General features: G+C 48.5%; 1 long non-coding RNA gene across 3 annotated transcripts in view; it reads right to left on the bottom strand.

Annotated features, from left to right (window-relative positions):
- Positions 1-2007: 2007 nt before the first annotated feature.
- Positions 2008-17086, bottom strand: part of LOC109383386 (uncharacterized) — a 22791-nt gene continuing 7712 nt past the window's right edge. For 2 of the 3 annotated variants that reach the window (XR_002124168.1, XR_002124170.1), the window contains exons 2-3: positions 13411-13567; positions 2008-4979 (exon numbers count right to left, since the gene is read on the bottom strand). This is a non-coding gene — a long non-coding RNA (uncharacterized LOC109383386). The remainder of the gene's footprint in view (positions 4980-13410; positions 13568-17086) is intronic. The other variant, XR_002124169.1, reaches the window with a different exon arrangement.

Below are 17086 nucleotides of genomic sequence, written 5' to 3'. Positions count from 1 at the left end.
ATTTTCAGGGTTTGTTATTTGTTTAATGAAAAGTTGGATATTGTCAGGTCTCAAAGCTGGTGAACCAAATCTACCTCACTGATATCTTGGGCCTGAAGTGTTCAAAACGGGGAAAAGACTTCACTCAGTTGCCTATGTCTAATAATTGGGATTTTACATGAAAACTCTGGGTTTATGGCCTCCATTTAAAAAAATCAGAAGACCTGGCAACCATTGACCCACATTCCTTTTTGACAACCATCAGCTGGAGCTGAGTAGCTGCCTGGAGGTGGGACAAGTATCTTCAGTTTTCTAGAGCCCCCGCCATTCCGTAAGGACACGGGGAAACTAGGAAACAGACCATTGATCCAGGTCTGCCACTAAGCAGCTGTATGATCTTGAGCAAGTTTCTAGACCTCTCTGTGCCTCGATTTTTCATCTGGAAAACGGGGACAATAATAACGTCCTACATATATCAGTTAGGTTAAGCTAGGTTTGCTATGGTTAAAAAAAAATAATAATAATCTGCAAGGTTTTAGGAAATTTATAGAACAAAAGCTTATTTCTCACTCATGCTGTTGTTCCTGTGGGTGGACACAGGGCAGGGTGAGGGGAGAGGGAGCTGTACTCACTGTCATGACTCAGAGTCTCAAGGGAAAGGAGGCTCCACGTAGCACACGCGTCCATCGTCAGTCTGGGGACTGTGAGCGCCAGGGTGCGGGCGGAGAATGAGGGACACCCACTAACTCTTAAAACTTGCGCTCAGAGTTGACACATGGGAAGTTTATTCATGTCCCATTGACCAATACAAGTCACATGGTCTTGCCTAACTTCACAAGGGGGCAGGAACATGCAGCCCTAACCTGTGCCAGGGAGAAGGGGGAAACTGAGGCAGGTGTGCTGTAAGGCTTCAGAGCCCTTCTCCACCAAGGGCACCTTCCAGGGCTCTGCGCCTAATTTCATATTTGTAACTTCGTACTTTTTTCCTTTAAGAAGGCTCCCAAATCATAGAAGCTTCAGGCCCTACAAAACCAGGATCCGTCTCTGGCCAGAAACGTTGGGTAAGAACCCGATGACTTCCCCACGAACTCATGGGCCTGCTCTTAGGGTGAAGCGACCTGACTCCTGGCATTTTTAAGACAGTGTCCAGCAATGGGTCTGCACTCTATCAGGGTTAGACTGTATTATTATTAGGATGATAGTAAACACACAGTTCTGACTCACACTGGACACAAAACAAACATACACACACGCACAATAAATCTGCTTCTAAGGAACTCAGCTTCGTCAGGAAGTGGTCATTAACCAGCATGGAGACTTGCCACGATAACACAGCTAAGTAGTTGTGTGTGTGTGTGTGTGTGTGTGTGTGTGTGTGTGTGTGTGTGTGTGTGTGCTGTTTTGGAGAATCTTTGAATGGAAAGTCAGGGCACCTGTGATCTTGAACAAGTCCCATCCCTTTTCTGGACCTCAGTCTCCATTTGTGTGCGTGGCAGGGGCAGCGGAGCGGGGAGGTCCTCGATGACGTGTCTGCTCCATGATGCTAAGTTAGGGGCTCCTTTAAAAAGTGCCAACAGCACAAGTAGAAATGCTGGCTGTGGCAAAGAAAACGGATCAGCCACGCAGGCAGTCCCACCTCTGCAAACCACCCATCCGAGAGGTCAGCCTGCAGATACTGTTTCTCTTGATATGACAGTCCTCTGTGTCTTTGCCCTTCGTCTTCCAAATAAAGCTTCCTAGCAGTCCACTTCCGGCGGCTGCCAGCACCCTGCCTCACACATTGTCCCTGGCTCATAGCTGCGGGCCCTTTTTTTAACAAGCTTTTCTGGTCGGAGACAAGAGATGAAAGAAAGGACCTCTCTGATGAAGCAGCCGGACCCTTTGCCTGATGTGTCCTTCTCTGAATTTTTTTTGTCATCCTCCTTTGCAAGCTTCCAATTGCAATGTCTCCAAATGGTCACATTCTTTCCTATTTGAAAGCAAGAAAGAGGAAAGGAACACACACACACACACACACACACACACACACACACACACATACACACACACACGTCACAAAAAGAGCCCCATCTGAGCAGCCTTGTGTCTTGGGCAAGTCCTTCCACCTTCCCGAGTCTATTCCTCACCTGTAGAAATGGAAACACCTGTCCGGCCGCATCTGAGCATTGCTGGTATGCATCGATAGATGGAAGTGTTTTGTTACCTGTAAAACACCTTATAAATGTAACGGAGGCGGGAAGAGTGTACCACAATTAACCCTGCTTTCATTTCTCTGAATGAGCACGTATTCGTGTTTTATGGCTGCATAACGGATTATCACAAATTTAGTGGTTTAAAACAACGCCCATTTATTATCTCACCGGTCTGTGAGTCAGACGTGGGCGGGCTCACCTGGTCCTCTCACAGAATCTGCCAAGGCCAAAATCAAGGTACTGGCCACCGCGTTCTCCTCATCTGGGGGCTCTGGGCAGAATGTGCTGTCAGGTTCCTTCAGGTTGTTTGTTGGCACGATCCCATCCCTTGTGTCTGCAGATATGGCACCCCCATTTCTTTGCTGGCTGTCAGCCGGGGTTGCTCTCTGCTTCTCCAGGCTGCTCACGTTCCTTCTCAGGGGGCCCCTTCCACCTCCAAATGCGGTGAGGGCACTTCCCCTCCTTCTCATCCTTTCAATCAAGGGCTCAACTGATTGGGTCAGGCCCACCTGGATAATCTGTATCGTAGGGTCAGTTTGCTTAACTTTAATTACGTCTGCAAAATCTCTTTACTGCAGTAGCCATACTTGGGTTGAACTGAATGATCAGGAGAGGGTCTTGGAAAGGGGGGAGCATTTTTAGAATTCTGCTACCACACAGTGATTCTTAAATTGAGTATCACAGGGGTTCAATGATGGTAGACTTCCTGTGAAGAAAGGAATTCATAGCCAAACCACTGGTGGAAACGCCAGGGTAAACAGAGTGAAACCACTTTTGTTGGCTAGTTTCTCCTTTCAGCACATATCAGAGCCATTAATATGTCACTGTGACTCTTCAAGGTGTACATTTCCCAAATTGACAGCTATAGCACCCTTTTCTGCCGGAAGACCTGTTATTCCTTATAACCCGGTTTGAAATACAGTTATCAAAAATGTTAAAGGAACTTGAGCTATTTGTCCAGCCAAGGACCCAGGATGATATGTAGGGAATCCCCTATATCTTTATACGTCCATTCTTAGAGAATAGTGACCTGACAGTCCCAATTTGGCTCAGTATCTCCAGGTGCCCTCCCAGGCACCATCCTGGGTGACTGGTTACCAGAAGGAGGTAACTCTTTGTGGTCATCCAAGGGGCCTCCACGACCCTTTCTCCAAGGGCGAGGTCTGTGGTATTGTGCCAATGAGGCCATCCCAAGATGCCTGCAGTTGCCATAGTCCAATGGCCTCGCTGTCTCAGAGACGGTCCCCTGCTACAGAACTCAGTTTGCCCTTGGTTAAGGTACAAAGGCTGAAGTGAGGTCCACACCTACGAGGGCCAATGGGCATGGACATTGAGAGTAGCCATCTGCTAAAATTTGCATCTGTTCATTGCTCTTCCTATGGTCTTCTCTGACCACACCCTGAAGCAGAGAGGACTGCCCTTTCTTGGAAGGTGTATATCCCTAGCAAGCGTCTTTGTCCCCCGCAGCCCCTTCTCCCCTCCCTGGTGCAGGTCAGACACCCCTCTCGGTCCAGGCTGGACTCTATGATTTCACCCTGAGCATTTGGAGTAGAAAATCGGTGTAGCTTTTCCATGATCTCCCCTGACATCGACTCCCAAGTAACTTTCGTTTTCCATCCCTTCATCCATGACTCTATGCTGGATTCCAAATTGTGGTTTGCTTTCCCTCTGAGGATCCCTGGCCATCTTCTGCATAAACAGCAAGTATGTGCTGGGTGCCCTAATAAATTGCAACTTCTGATGGAAGCTTGCTGCTGCTGGAGGCAAGTGATTAGACATTTTAACAGTGCAGCAAACTTATCAGTACCAAGAAACCAAAGAAATAAAAAGGAGGCGATTTCATTCTCCCAGATTGTTTCAGAGCATTTTACAACTGGGGTCAAATGTCTGTCAAAGATTTTTGAAGCCCAAATTCGACTTTGAACAACCTCAAAAGGTTTCTGTAATGCACACTGCGTCGTGCCCTATAAACAGCCAAGGGCTTTGCCTGCACATGTCTAACTATCCAGTTCAATATCACCATGGCGCCTAAAAGGGTTTTAATACAGATATTAAATATATCCATATCATCGCTTCAGTGAGAGCATGAGCTGTGCTTTTTCCTCTGGGGTCTTCCGAGCTATTTGCTGCTGACATACACTATTAAAACTAAACCTACCCCGAGGAACCAGTCATTTTGCACGGTATTAGGACTAATGTTATCATTTAAGTAGCCGTGGAGGTTTGCCAACTGTAGAGGCCCCAGATAACGATGGGAGCATGATTGTGTGAGATAATCTTCTGCGCGGAAATGACTTTCATCATCTGTAACATGTCGTTTAGATGCTTATTTAAGACTTATGCTATTGAACAAATATTGATGCCTTCAATGGAATAAAAAACATCAATGCCATGATTAGATGAAGGATCAGATTCACTGCTAGGGCTTGGGGCCGTCCTGGGTATGGAAAAGGCCTGGAATCCATGTAGTGCATACGGGAAGGTGGGCAGAGGAGGAGGGACAAGGAGATGCATTTCAATTCCACTGCCTTCCTTTGACGAACACGCCAGACACTGGCCTGTCCAAGTTCAAGCAATCTGCACAATAACCTTATCGAGGAGGGCTTATTTTTATGCCCATTTCACAGACGAGGCAAACTGAAGTTCAGCACGTTTTCTTAAACTGAAGTTCAAACGAGGTCACTGCTAGGATATGGCAGAACTGAGATTTCAATGTGGGTTTGATTCGGAAGCCCGCCTGACCCTATACAAGTATCGTCCTCACCATTTGTAGAGGGGTCAGGATGCTAACAGCTGTCTCTACTCCACCTATAGGGCAGACAAACAAGTTTATGGTGTAATTCAGCCATCTATTCATCCAGTGATTCAGGCAACCAATAAATACATATTTCTTTTTTTTTTTTTTTTTAGCTGAGCCATCCTGCCACCTGTTGGCAGCTCAGCGGCTACTCAGCTCGGGCCGGGAATCAAACCGCTGTTGCTCAGAGCTCAAACTCTTGAGCGAGCTCTTAACCAACTGAGCCACTCGGCTGGCCCTTAGATACATATTTCTTGAGCATCTACGGTGGATGAGGCAGTGTAGTAGGCACAGAGTGCATGGAAATGAGAACGGATCCTCATGCAGACCCTCATGGGTTCGTAAGGGTGGACGCCCACACTGAAGCGTGCACAGCTGGGTAAAAGTGTGTGGGTTGTGTATCTGCAGAGATTCGTAACCCTTCTGACAGACTGCATGGGAGCAAGGACCTCTTCAGCCCCTCTCAGACCCAGAGTCTCACAAATGAGATTCTCGCCATCACATCAGGCTTCGGGCTCCTGAAAGGTGCAGCCGCCATTACTCCAAATACAAAACCTGCCTCTGGGCCGGCCGAGTGGCGTGATGGTTAAGAACTGGCTTGGGACGCCAGAGGGCCCCAGTTCGGATCCCACATATGAGGGCCAGTGACACTGCCCTCCACAGCTAAGATGCTGAACAACAGCTCGACCTGGAGCTGAGCTGCCATGAGTCGCCAGCAACGGTGTGGACTGCAGCCCCTGTGGCAGTGGGTTGCCATGGGCTACCGTGTGTAGCCAGCAGCCAGCGTGAGCGGTAGACAGCCGCTGTGAGCGGCCGTCCAGAAGCCGGCGACTGATCTGCCTCGCCCAGGAAGAGCGCAATGATGGTGCCAACTTGGGCCAGTGAAGCGACGTCCTCCACAACTAGACTGAAGAACAAAAGGACAGCAACTTGTCTGTTCCCCTTCCCCGATTCCCCAATAAAAAAAAATCTAAAAAACAAACAAACAAAAACAACAACAAAACCTGCCTCTGTTGTTTACTGTTACACAACATGGTGACACCCATCTACTGTCTGTTTGATCCTCCTAACAGCACAGGAAAGTAGGCATTGTTAGCCCTTTTTACAGATGAGGAAACTGAGGCTCAGAGAGATGAGGCGATTTAGCCAAGGGCGCACAGATGGAATGAGAGAGTGGAGTGGGGACACTAGACCTGATCCTGGGCTCTTCCCCTCCTACAAACCCATTGCAAGAGACAACATAATCTAAGAGCTCAGGGCTTGCCAGGCCCTTTGAGGCAGGTGCTGTTGTGATGCCCATTTTAGGGTGAGGAACCTCAGGCACAGAGAGATAAGTCACTTGCCCAAGCTCACGACACTGGGAAGAGGCAGGCACAAAACTTAAACCTAAGCCTGCTGACGCCTGGCATCAAACTTCCAGGCCCTCCATGTAGGATGGTTGGAAAAAAGAAACTTGGTCTTCATAATGATTTGTCAGGTCTTCTGTGGTCATGGTGCTATCACTTTGGGGACACGCCCCTCACTAAAGGTCAAACCTTGATAGTGTTCTTTCCCTCTTTGTCCCTCTTTCCCTCACTTATCTCTCAGGTTCTGGGACCCCTGTAGGCTCATAAGACTTGGGGCTATTGGATGAGCCTCTTCAGAAAATTATGGGGATCTATTTTTATATGAAAAGGAAAAATCATTTGCCGGAAGGGTCCAGCATAGCGGGGAGAGAGCACCAGAGCTGGCTGTGGGGCGGGCGTGGCGGTGACAGCGTGAGCCTCTGGTTAAACCACACAACTGGTCTGATAGGATTTGGCAGAGTCGAGTGCTGTCTCATTGCTAGTCATTTTTACCTGCTGCATTTGCATATACATATGATATCTGTTATCTTAATTATATCTATTTTCCCAGGTACAGTCAGGCATAGCCCCAAGTTGGGGTGCCCACTGGCAGATCAGGCGGGCCTCTGCAGCTGTGTTTTGATTAGCAGAAAGGTTCCTTGGCATCAGAGAACTGAAATCGCCTTGTAGGCTATGACAAGAGCAACCGTGCATCTCGCAAGTGAAAATCAGAGGTTTCTCTAAGCAAGGAGTGAGAACCACCACAAAGAATTAAAAGGAGAATAACCTTTAATGGTTTCAGCTGTGAAAGCTCAGTCACGCTGAAGGCCTGCCATCCATCAGAGCGTGTGGCATGGGAGCTCTCAGGCCTGGATTCACCCCCATACCTGCTTCTAGAAGGAGGGGACAGCACTGGGAGCCCCCAGGGGGAGCTCAACCCACCATTTTTCCAGCAGGGCCGATGTGAAGGATGGTTGGAGGGAGTGTTATGGACCACGATACAGTCCCACCTGCCTCAGGTGACTTGCAAAGGATATGCAAATCATTATGCAAAGCACCGAAGCCCTCTTCTAGACTCTGAGGCTCAGGGACTCCCTCTTAGAAGACAGGAAGGTGTTTTCCTGTTTGCTTGATCCCACCAGGGACTTCATGCCCAAGTTCTTGCCACTTCCTTGGGAGGGTTGTGGCGCTGCGTTGCCAGTGTGGCTTGTGGGTCAATACCTTAGGTGTTAAGTATGTGACTCCTTTGCGGTACATGGCATGTTCATAATCTCTCTCCTATTTGACACTTGACAACTCTATAAGGGAGCTTGACCAAGTTTTATGACCCCAGTTGTACTGAGCCTCAAGGCAGTGAAGAGCTTGCCTAAGGTCAACCAGCCAGGCTGCCCTGAACCCAGCCTTGAACCCAGGAGCCCTAACTTGAATCTGGTGCTATTTACTCTACATTTCCCTGATTAAAATATTACACACAGAGAAAGGTGGAGGACTGGATAAGCAAGAAACATCAGGAGAGCGGATTATGCATCTCCCCGCCACCCCCACCATCGCCTTCCAAAATAGTGGCAGAGCGTCTCACTGGGAAGGGCCAAGTCGGAGCAGGAACAGGGCTTCGCAGATTGAAAGCGCTCCTCAGGTGATTACGCTATGTTCCCAGGTGTATCTTGGTGGGAGTTACTCATTCTTTCATTCCCCAAATATTTACTGAAGACCTTCTATATGCTAGGCATTGTTCAATGCAGCTAACAATCAGCAGACAAGTGTCAGTTGTGCTGAAGGCCATGCTGAGCAGAAAATAACTGGCTGAGACCAGTTTAGACAGGGCAGCCTCTCTGGGGAAGGGCATCTGAGCCAGGACTCCTCAGCCCTGCAAGAGCTGAGGGGAGAGCCTTTGCCCGGGGTGCAGCATGGCAGGTAGAGGGTTAGGGGCAGAAAGGGGCCAGGCAGGAGGTGGGCCTGGCTGGCGCTGGCTGGCGCTGGCTGGCGCCGGCTGCCAAGGGCAGAGAGGACAAGATGAGTATGGAGAGGAAAGTAGGAAGGGACCCCAGGCAGGGAGGGGCCTCAGAGGTTATTTATTTATTTATTTATTTATTTAAAGTAGCCTTCAAGCTACGCCCAAATTTTTGGCTTAAAAAGAAAATTTTTGTCTTCATTAAATAGATTAGAATAGCACAGTATATATTATGCAATAGTTCCTAACCGATGCTGTCTGCAATGAAAGGGAGAGACACTTAGTGGATAGGAGTTCCGGGTTGAGAGTACGAGAATTCTGAGAGCAAATCCGGCTTTGCGACTTGATGCCTGTGAGAAACTGGAAAGTCCGCCCAACCCTGCCGAGCGTCAGCTCATCTGGACAGCAGGGACAGGAATGTCACTGTGGGGGTTATGTGCCAATCTGAGTATCTACAAGCCAGCTTTGCCCCATTCAGAACTCCCAAAGGCGTGTATGCTTGATGGAAGATAGAGCCTGCAGGGCATGACCGATGCCTGATGGACAAGATCTTTTGTTCCTGCCACATGGCAGGTCTTGGTGTGAGCTCAGCAAAACCAGGCTGAGTGACTCTAGGGAGTGGAGAGGACTGGACGTTTTGTGACCGGAGCATCAGAGGTGGCGCACAGAATGGCCCTCCTGCCACCTGGCCCTCTGGGGTTCATTGGGTCCCTATCCCTGTTCATAACCTTGGGTTCCAGCCTTCTTACAATCACCATGCAGCCACCCATCTTACTGAATCACAACAGTTATCAGCTTTATCAGAAGCCCCCAGCGTCCTTCCAATAACCCCCCTCCTTCTTGAACAGCAAGATGGTTTGGTTGCTTGCAGCCAAGAAGGCTGCCTGATAAAGGGCCTCCTTTGTGAGGCTGCTGTGAAGCTCAACTGAAATGATGCTTGTAAAGCATTGCCCTGAATGCCTGGCTCAGTACATGTCAGCTCTTGAGATGATGACGGACTCAGATGGCCCCCAATAAGGGATGATCTGAGTTAAACACAAGGTTTGAATTGACCAGAAAGGGTACACAGAATCCTAGTTGCTGAATTGGCAACTTTCCCCTCCGCACTCAGACGCTGGCTGCTCGGGGTCCCCCGCCTGCCATCGTCACCATGAATTGGCCTCCCTGGATGAACACAACAGAATGTAAGGCACAGACCATCCAAAAGTCACACCAAACAAACAAGAACATGGAGGGACAATTTCAGCCACAAATTCTCCTTCTTAACTATGGTTTGGTAGCCCTAATGTGAAAGTTACTTGGTCTTGGGGACACACAGCCAATGGGCAGCACCAGGAAGACAGAGTGGTGAAGGGACAAAGGCTCAGGGCAGGGGTCCAAGCCCAGCTCGGGAGTTCAAGCAGTCATCACAGGGACATGTTCCACAACCGCTCTGCCTGGACTCGGCCACCGAGCTCGCTTTCAAGTGCTTGATACTGCTTCCTATGTGAAGGCTCCGAGTCGGATAGGAGGGTGTGTGGTTATACTTTGTAATTTGGGACATTCCAGACACAAGCGATCCATGCCACCAACAGCATGTTTCCTCCTTCTTACCATTTAGTGAGCTGTTATCAAACCCCAGAGACGGGCTACACATTGTACACACATTGGTCCACTTCATCCTTACAACCTTATGAGGCCAGGTATTAATACCATTGCTGCCATTAATAAACTGACACTCAGAGAACTTGAGTGACCTACCCAAGGTCATGAAGCTAACAATGACGGAGCCACAGCTCACTGCCAGGTTTGGCCAGGCGCTGAACCACGCAGCTATATACGGGTACCTCAGCCCACCGTCCCAGGAAAGCCCTCTCCCCACGCGCACACCCACACCTCCCGACTCCAGTTTCAGCCTGCCTGATTCTCAGCCAACCTTGCTCTGCAGCCACAGAACAGAACTTTTGCTAAAGTGACTTTGTGTTTTTATTTGGAAGATGGTTTTTACACCCTGGTTGGGGCTGGTGGCAGACCCCGTCTCTTCTACATTATAGACGCTTATGTACAGGCCATGAAAATGTCCTCTCGGTGCTTATGGCAATATATTGATCATGGCCATTTAACCTCACACGCAAAATCAGAGGGCTGGGCACACACTCTTTTCTGCAAGCTCGGCCTGCAGGCTTTGGGCTTGGAAATCTCTCCCCTCACACTCCATATTAATTGCTTTCAGTCCTATTTAAGGGAGGTCCAGTGTGTCAATGGGAGAAAAATGAATTTTCCATGAGGAAAAAAACATCAGAAGAGGCATGCTTCTTTCTGAAAGTCACTGTGCAAGCAGGCCTGGGTTGCCTGGGGGCACAGAATGGTGACTTGGAGGGGAGCAGCAGTGACAACTACCGTGTACACGGTCACCCCAGGAGGCGGCCTCAGCCCCAGTACCACCCTGCTGGGGCCTGACTGTTTTACTCTTCTTCCCCCGACTCCAGGGAGGTGGGAGCACAGCCGATCCATAAGATGTGTTGGCGGAGGTGGCTAAAGCGCATCCTTCTTTCTCTCAGGCCAGATCCTGGGTCATCCCGTTGCAGGCAGGCCCGTCTGCTGTCGGTCCCTCTCTGATAAACATCCCCCCCACAAGCGTGCAGCATAGCAAGCGTTTCCAGGAGGCAACGTGCCACACGCCTGCCACCCGCCCTCCCACTCCCCAGCCACATTTCCGCGTGTTGTTCAACAGGTTTTCCCTGGCTTGCTGGCACCGGCAGGGCCACCTCCCGGGATCCCAAAGGATCCCCACGTTGGATTCCTGTGTGTCGCGTTGAGAGAGCAGATCTCACTGGATATGCTGCTGGAGGGTTTGGGGCTGCTCCTGGCTTGGGGGAGGTGTTGCAGAGACCCACGTGCTGTCCAGAGACATTCCAAATTAAATTACTCCAGGGAGGCCACACCTCATCAGCCTTCCCCGGTTTTTGGAGAGGAAAAGGCATTATTCTGCCAAGCTAGTTGCCTAACATGCTTTTTTTTTTTTTCTTCTTCTCCTTCTATTTCTCCTTCTTCTTCTTCTGTGTTTGAAAGAAAAAAACAAACAAAACAAAAAATGAGCCTGGGCATTGCAGCCAAGGCCGGGCTAAGCATTGTGCCTCCTCAATCCAGGCAGACTACCGACCTCGGGCAGAGCAAGGTGAACAGGGACCACAGAGTCCAGTTCTGAAACAGACGACACGCGCACACACACACCCAGGAACCTTTTCTTCCTTCTTCCCTACACATCTTGAATGGGGAAAACAACCCCTGCACCCCCATCCTTACTGTAAAAGGCAGAGGACTAGGGCATGAGAATGTCAGGGAAGCTCTGGCTGGCCTGGGTTTAAACCCTTAGCATTAAGAGGTGATAGGCCTTAAAAGTTAGGGAAATAACCTAATGAGGTTCTTCCATGCCAAAGTCAAGTTAGAGACCTGTGGGGGGATTCACAGGTAAAACCGGGGAAAGCAGCCTCCAGGGGAGAAGCCATCTGAGCCAGGGTTTTTCAGCCTCAGCTGAGATGACAACGGCATTTTGGGCCCTGTAACTATTTGTGTGTGTGTGGGGGGGCGCGGGGGGCCTGGGGGCCTGTCCTGTACGTCCTGTACATTGCAGGGCGTTTAGCATCATCTGTGGTCTCTACCCACTAGGTGCCAGTGGCGCCCCTCCCCCTAACATCATGACAACCAAAAATGTCTCCAGATATTTTTGTCCCTGGGGGTAGAAATTGCCCCCAGGAGGAAACCACTGCTCCAAGCAAAGGTGTAGAGATGGGAATGAGCCTGCGATGTCCAGGATTTACAGACAATCCAGAGCCTGAACAATTAATACATCATCGAGTTGCCAAGAGAACTAAAAGAGATGCAAAAGGATTTCATAAAACCACCACCACCACCACCACCATCACCATCACCATCACCACCACCACCATCATCATCAGCTATCTCTTTTGGAGTGCCTATCACGTGTCCAGCTTGTGCCCAGTGCTCAACACACCATGTCTAACAAGTATTAGTGGTTATTAATGCCAGCGCTGCACACTGGTGACTCAGAGTGACAGGCAGCCAGAGCCATCAATTTCACCAAATATGGCAAACATGAGACACCAGGGCCAGGCCGCACGAGCTGCTGCCTGAGGAGAAAGAGGGCGAGCCTCGTGCTCCCTCACAGGCGTGGCGTCGGGCTGGGGGCATTTCTGGACACAAGATGCGCTGGAGCACAGAGCCCGTCTCCTGTTGGCAGATCACTGCCTCGGTGACCCCTCCCCCCACCCCCACTCTCACCTGGCATGACTGGTACATTTGCTGGTCACTTACTTACACCCTCACTACACAGAGTGGTCCATAACCAGTGGCATTCGCATCACTTGGGAGCTTGTTAGAACCTCAGAATCTTGGACCCACTGCCCTGACCTTTTGATTCAGAATCTACATTGTCACCAGGTCCCAGGTTATTTCTGAGTGCAATCAAGTTTGAGATGCTCCCCTATCACAACAGTGCAAGGCTGCTAGCGCCTGTCCGCATTTCAGTGTATGCAGACCCACTGCAACAGCCCTTCTCTCGCTAGAGTCATTCATTCAATAGACATGTATTGAAACCGTACTGTGTGTCCTACCCATGCGGAGCTGACCACCTGGCGGCCCCTCGCAACCCCGACAGGTGACTACACCGATGAAGGGAAATGAAGCTGCACCAGTTTAACAGGCTTGGGGGAAACCCTGCTACTAATAACCAGAGCGAGGGTTTTAACTCGTAGCCTTTTCCCAATTCCTGGTGCTTTTTACTTTTCAACTTTTTGTGCATTCCACTTTTCACCTATAATCATCAGAGCAAAAGAAAGAAGCAGAGACTTCTGCCGGTCTTGAATTCTGAATCCTCCTGGGGGCTGGGGAGTCACTCAGACGGACTGCCCACTTCAGCCATGAGCTCATTTAGAATCAGAGCCAGTTTCATTCACTGGGACGGGCTCACTTTGCTCAGAGCTCTCCATCAGTTTCATCAGTTCCAAATTAAAGGCATTTAAAGACCACCCATAAAAAAATACAACACAACCACAGCTCCCGAGATTTTAATGAATCTCCACCTTCAACTATATATCTTCTTATCAATTTAAATCAAAATGGGGGCCTGGGTTATGCCCAAAGTCCTACCCCAAGTCCCTTCCTTACCTGGGATTCCTAAAACATGAAAGCTTCATTGTTGTTTAGTTCCGTTTAGTTTAGTTTTGTTTTCTCATAAAGATGTCACGAGACCTGGTTTAAGCATCCAGCAGCTCCAAAACTCTGTGATTTCAGGGAAATTACTCAAGAGGCTCCATTTTCTCATCTGTAAATAGGGGGAAATAGTGATTAGAATAAATAAATTAAAAATAAAATAAAGTGGGGAAAAATAGAAACCACTTCCCAGAGTTCCTGGGGGGAATTCACGGAGCTAATGTGTGTACTGTGCTCAGCCCCAAGCCCGAGTCCTGGCAAGCAAGCGACCATTGGCACTACCTTCTCCCCTCATTTTCTTCTGAGAACATTCCACAAGGCTGCTGAGAGCTGATGGTGCTTGATGAGTCTCCTAAGAGATTCTCCAACCCATCAGGTTGAGCTGCTGGGGTTACAAAGGAGGACAGCCCCACTCAAATGCAGAGGACGGACCTCAACAGAAGGGCTGTTGCTGTCCTCCATGCTTGAAAGTAAGCTTGCTGCCATCTTCGACATGTGTTCTGTGGGCCTTCTGTGATGCTTAGGAAAATAAGGAGACAGCTGTGAAAGTCTCCCATGGGGGACAGGACTATGAGCGTCTGTAGAAACACCTGATATCCTTCTGGCTCACCCAGCTCAGGACACTCCCAACCACATGAGTCTTACATCACTCCCAAGACAGAAGCTGAACATGCCAGGCATCCGTTTTCCCAGCTTCCCTTGCAGCTATGAAGCAGCCTTCAAACACTCCCCAGCAAGACTTTGACTCAGGAGCCAGGACCTGTAAAGAACCCGCTCTGCCAAGGGCGTCACAGAAGTGAGATCTATAGTGAACACCCAGCAGCCACGGTGCCCAGCTTCTGTGGCGTCAGCAGTGCCACTGTTTCCAGGGGCACTAATAATGTCTTCTCAGGAACTATTCTGACGATCGAATCTCAACAGGCTGGGCCTGATTCTGTTGGCCTCCTAAAGAATCTGTGAACTCCCCAAGTCCTTTAATAGGTTATTTCTTGGTTGAAATTGAACAGGGTCACTTGCTGAAGCAAAGAACCCTAATAGAAGCATCCTTGCTTCTCAAGTTCAAGATCTCACCTTAAACTTAGCTTATAGAGAGAAGTAAGCATATACTGATAGAGAATCTCCCACAACTGGGCCACCTCCACTATGTCTGCATGAGTACTTGTCAACATGAGGTCCTCGGAACACATGCATCAGAGGCAACTATGGCGTCACCAGGGTATTGATGAAAATGCAGACTCCTGGCCCTCACTCTGCAGATACTGGAGCTGTGGTTCAGAAATATGCATTTTTAGCAACCTTCCTCCTCACCCCAACTGTTATGCTCACTAAAGTGTAAGAACCACTTCCTAACCCTTTCAGGACGTACAACTATAACCATCAAATGGCTCAAAGAAAACCTGCCCTGGGGGACTCTGGTTGCTCTGGGTCCCATGCACCTGCCCTGAGAACTAATGAAAGCCAATATTTTACACACCACTACCCCGTGTGTGCAAGGTTCTGCGTGACTCCAGGGCTACTCACACTGTGGTCCAGCCATGAACTGCTTCTTGTCTGTCTGCACCCCCATAGCTAGAGAAATCAAGACTGCATTTAGAAGCTAGTTGGGCAGTTTGCCAGAATAATTGTCAAGTTTGCTGACTCTAATACAACTTGGGGGCTTATATTTTTGTGTGACTGGGTTTTCTAGTCCAATTTGTTTCTACTAATCTGTATTTTCTGTGTTCTACAAAAGTATTGGTCCATGACAGACGGGGGGGGGGGGGAGGAATCTGGTCCTTCATCAGAGATGGTCTTCCATCACAACTGGTCTATGGCATTGAGAAACCATCATCCAGTCAGCAAACCATAAGTCAGTTTGGGGGTTCCAAATAGTGTGGGTCCAGGCTCAGACCCTGAACTACATCTGGATGTGCCTGTCACTGGAGGCTGTGACCTTCTCTCCCACCACGCGCAGGGCCTTTCATTCTGAGACAAGATTAGTACCTGGCTTTCAAAGGACTTTTTGTTTCTGGGTAGAATAATGAAGTCACTACTACTCAGAAACACAAGGAAAACCTTATGCTTTTTCCAGGGTCAATGTAGGTGGCTTCATACCAACCCCAGTCCCATCCCCACCCAAGGCAATACTTGTCCCCAGATCAAACGTGACCAAGCCCCAGAGAACTTTTAGGGTTCAGGTGTTTAAATATGACAGTCACAATTTCCATTTTCTCTTTAAATTCTGTTTCCATAACAGCCATTTCCAACATTTTTTGAAGTGAGAAACCTAATTTTTCAACTTTATAGGGATATAAATGAAATATACTAAATCACATATATGTCAAGTGTACAGTTTGATCAGTTTTGAAATATGTATGTAAGTATATGAAACCATGATTATAATCAAGATAACACACATTTCTATTGCCCCCCAAAGTTTCCCTGTGCCCCTTAGCAATCGCTCCTTCCCTCCCACTCCATTGCGAGGCAACCATTAAATCACTGCTTGACTCTCTGTCACTCTAGAATAGTTTGCCTTTTCTAGGAGTTTATTTACGTGGAATGATAACTGAATGCGCTCTTTTGGTTCTGGTTCTATCACTTGGCAGAGTACTTTTGAGACTCATCACATCATTGCAAGAATCAGGACTTCATTCCTCTTTATGGCTGAGTAGTATTCCACAGCGCAGAGAGTCCACAATTTATTTTAGCCATTCACCTGGGGAAACCAATTTTTAAAATAAGGAAAACTGATTTACCTAATCCTCCTGAAAGTGTACTAACAAGGAGGAGAAGGGGAAAAGGGGAGAAGAAAACGGAGCAAACTTCGTTCAGCATGTCCCCTTCTCAGGATGTCTGCATGTGCTCTGTTGTTGGCCTGGGATGTGTATGTCCCCAAAACTTGGCAAAGTTGACGTCTTCTCATCATTCACATCTCAGAGGTCACTTCCTCAGAGGCCTTCCTGGTCCCCCTAATATTGCTCCCTGTGTTTCCACCCATCACTCCCCATCACTTCACACATAGTTTATATTTTCTAAAGTGCATACCATTCCCTGAACTTACTGAATTTTTTTTGTTATCTAAATCCCTGTCATGAGAAGAGCAAGAATCTTACCTGTCTTGTCACCATTGTATCCTTCATGCCTAGACTGGCATATAGTAAGTGCTCAATAAATGTCGGTAAATGAATTTGTAAGTAAATGAATTAATGAGAAGGTGAAGGGTCACTGTAGACTGAATTGTATTTTTTTTAACTTATAAAACCTTTGGTTTGGGGAAAAAAAAATCTCAGAACTCCCTGATACAGTGAAGGCATTTGAAAGGCCACCCACCAACAGTGGGTGGCCTCTCATAGATTCACTTAGAAGCCAGGAGGAGAACCGGCTGAGCAGCCAACACATGGAAACCTATTTAATGCAATGGTGAGAAAACCAGCCTGGGCTCTCGCGCTGCCCTGGCTGGCTCTAGCACTCCTACAAATCATCTGAAATGCTAAATCATGTTTAAATCCCCCAGATTGTGACCACGGGGAACTATGAAGGACACTCATGCATAATTTACATACTGCCAAGCTCCTGAGAGCCTCTAAATAAAGCCCCTGGAGGCCCCTGGGCACTATTTTTGAGGAGGACATCAAGTGACAGATTAAAT

The sequence above is a fragment of the Hipposideros armiger genome, unplaced genomic scaffold, assembly GCF_001890085.2.
Source record: "Hipposideros armiger isolate ML-2016 unplaced genomic scaffold, ASM189008v1 scaffold_4, whole genome shotgun sequence".
NCBI classification, from domain to species: Eukaryota; Metazoa; Chordata; class Mammalia; order Chiroptera; family Hipposideridae; genus Hipposideros; species Hipposideros armiger.
This window is presented reverse-complemented; position numbering and strand designations above follow the sequence as displayed.